The sequence below is a fragment of the Phyllobates terribilis genome, unplaced genomic scaffold (assembly GCF_046119375.1).
Source record: "Phyllobates terribilis strain yellow unplaced genomic scaffold, ASM4611937v1 Scaffold_1__5_contigs__length_1240528914, whole genome shotgun sequence".
In the NCBI taxonomy this organism is placed as follows: domain Eukaryota; kingdom Metazoa; phylum Chordata; class Amphibia; order Anura; family Dendrobatidae; genus Phyllobates; species Phyllobates terribilis.
Window position 1 is genome coordinate 237,659,533 of NW_027362761.1, and position 3,458 is coordinate 237,662,990.

General features: G+C 40.5%; 1 pseudogene; it reads right to left on the reverse strand.

The window, feature by feature from the left end:
* Positions 1 to 1,407: 1,407 nt before the first annotated feature.
* LOC141226470 (testis-specific serine/threonine-protein kinase 1-like) lies at positions 1,408 to 2,450 on the reverse strand (annotated as a pseudogene).
* Between the last annotated feature and the right edge of the window lie 1,008 nt (positions 2,451 to 3,458).

Sequence of the window (3,458 nt, forward strand, 5' to 3'; positions counted from 1 at the left end):
TATTCATCTGGGACGAAGTACTCGGGAGAAGCGCTGTGGAAATTAATAGCGTTATAGAGATGAGTAAAATAAATACATTTGCTCCTGTGCACTGAAAAGTTGATAATTGTAAAATCAGTGTGGGTTTCCCATTCTCAGAGCACAGGTGATAACTTATCTGAACTGGAATACTGTACCCCTTTAAACTCCCAGCTTGACAGATAGAATCATTGACTTAACCTAATCCCTTGCAATTTTACATAACTCACAGAAAAGGCTTCTATGGTCATTTTGGGTTGTGGACACACTATGATGTATAAGTACGCTGCACTAACATGTCTGTATAGCTGAGGGAGCGATGTGGTCATGGTGGTAAATTGTATAGTGCGTAGACCAGTAGCAGCATCTTGGTTGGACTTACCCTTAAAGGGGTATTCCCACCTCAAGGGTCCAAATATGTAGTTAGTGTAATAATAATAATATTAGGAAATACCTCCAATTAGAAATGTAGTATAGTTCATCTAATTAGCTATTTCACTTACCCCAGGTGCACGGCATTGCAGTAGCTTAGGTATCCATGGTTATGACTACTAATAGCAAACTGTCACTATATGAGTGGTCGGAATCATTGATACCTAAGCTACTGCAATGGCCTGCACATGGGTTAAGCGATATAGCAAATCTGAAGAACTACTCTATACCTAATTTCTAATTGGAAGTATTTGCTAATGTTATTACACCTATTACATATTGGGATAGGATCTTGGAGATATGAATCCCCCTTTAAGCCATGATAGTGAACACCAGGTGGTCCTGCTTTGGTAAATAATGAGGAGATTTGTTGTTTGGTTGATCATGTGACATCGCTACACTTTAGGGTTTGCCTTTGTTCTTTTCAGTTTCCATTTTACCCATACTAAAATATAATTCTCCTAACCAGGGTCAGGTATTATGGATATCATGGCTTTAGGAAGCTGTATTGGGAAATTAAACTTTCCATTAAAGGATTTGTATCAAGATCGAATTGGTGATGACCTTCTGATCTCTGTTGTTCTACTGCATGGATGTCACCATTTCAGAAAAGGAAGCTCTGTAGTGCCCACCTAAATGGAGCGGTGGTTGAGAATGTGCACCACCTTTTGTATTCATTGTCTATGGGAGATAGCCAAATACAGTTTCATAGACATTGAATTGAGTGACCGCTGCATTCAGAGTGGGCACTATAGAGCCCATCTCTGGATCGAGGGTGGTCCCAGCAATTTATCATCTCATCCTAAGAACAGGTGATATCTTGCTATCTGGTTTGTTCCCCTTTGGAAAACAACGACAAATAAACTAAGCATTCAGAAAACACATTTTTTGTTTGAATTTTTATTAAGCTACATGGCATTGACCAGATCACACTATAGGATTCAAACTGAAGTGTTCCTACATTGCTGCATTTGATGTGCTTGTGTCTGATGCTGTCATATCTTCATCTTCTTGCACAAGACTTTCTTGGGCATTTGCCACCACAGAAAAGTTTGGCATTGTTAGAGAGTCATCGGAAGCTTTATCTGGGTTTTTGGAATCTTGTTTGAAAACAGCAGTCTGGTCCGCAGGCTTCACATCCTTTTTACATACTGGGGTACTGCCTGATGCTTTAGCTTTTGAGATGGGTTGGAGCCATTTATGGTTCAATATTTCATCAATGGTAAGACGTAGCCTTACATTTGGCTGAAGCATTCGGTAAATTATGTCTTTCATTCACTTGAAAAGCGTTTAGAGCTTGGGAAATCTATGTGCTGTTCCTTCTTTACACGTAGCATCTTCTCTATGTTGGAATCATCATAAGGCATTGAATCCGAGACCATTATAAACAGTATCACACCAAGTCTCCAGATATCACAGACCTTGGGCTCATATGGTATTCCTTGCAAGACCTCTGGAGCATCATAAGCTGCTGAGCCACAATATGTTTGACTGAGGATTGACTTATGGTTCTTGTCTATACGTCTAGCAAAGCCAAAGTCTGAAAGTTTAATGTTGAACTCTTCATCCAATATAATATTCTCACACTTAAGATTCCTGTGGACAATATCTAAATCATGGCAATACTTTACAGCTGTGGCAAGTTGATGAAACAGTTTGCGTGCCACATGTTCTGGCAATGGTCCTCTGTTCTTAATGAAGTTCAACAAATCACCTTTGGCACCCAACTCCATTACAATGTAGACTTTACCTGTGGAAGTCTCAAAGATTTCATATGTCTTTACGATATAATGATGGTTCATGACGGTCAAGATCTCTATTTCACGAGGAAGGAACTTGCGCAAAAAATCTGGTGGAGCCTTTGTACGATCAATAATCTTCACAGCAACACAGCATTTCATGTGTTCGGAGAATGCTGCCATAACTTTGGCATGTGAGCCTTGCCCTAAACCCATGCCAACTGTATATCCTTTCTTTTTCAGTATAGCAGCGTCATCCATGATGAGGGCGGGCTGAGATGTTATCACACTGCATTGTAATTGCTGATTTTCCTACTGCTTGTATGTGTTCTACAGTATAGTGATGTCACAATTCTCTGTACTTGGATGATTTCACAATGCTGGCAAAAAGTAAACTGTAACACAAACATATTGGGTGACATGGTGGTTCAGTGGTTAGAACCCTAGCCCTGCAGAACTGGGGTGAAAGTAAACTGTAACACAAGCATATTCCATTCCCCTTGTATTTTTTAAAAAAAAAACGGATTGGTGGTGGCAGCAATTAGTCTTTTTTGGGTTATTGTGGAGTTAGTAATGGTATGGCGGTATATACACATATTCCATGCGTTGGAATACGGAAGTGTATATGCCATACGCTCACTGTTATCTTTCTGATAGCTAATTAGTGAGAACAGCCTGCGGTCCCCTCAGTTGATCATTAGCCAATCGTGAAATTGTCCGGATGATAGGGGGCAGCAGAGTGCTGTTCGCTCAAAAGACCACAGTGGCTGGTCTCTGTGATATTTGGGATCATAAATCCCTGACAAATTGGAGGCAGCAGCAGGATTCTGCATGATCTCGCCAGTGTCGTCCTGACAGACTTCATCACCGATCTGCCTAGTTCAGGGGTAGTACGGTAGTGTGGGTGGACATGGTAAAATGGTGCATTTGGTTCGACTGCAGAAATTGCCAGTGGCTAAAAATCTGGCTGCATTGTTAATCGTGCACATTGTTAAATTACATGGTATTCCTAAGAAGATTATTTCTGACAGAGGGGTTCAGTGTTTGGCAAGCTTCTGGCGTAGTTTTTGCTCCAGATTAGGTATTAAGCTTTTGTTCTCCTCAGGTTACTGCCCCGAGACTAATGTGTAGACAGAGAGAATGAATCAAGAGGTAAATCTAATCAGGAGGATTGGGTTGAATTTCTATCTCTTGTTGAGTTTGATCTCAATAATTGCACCTAATACAACATAGACATCTAGACATAACCATAGACATCTATGGCTTGAT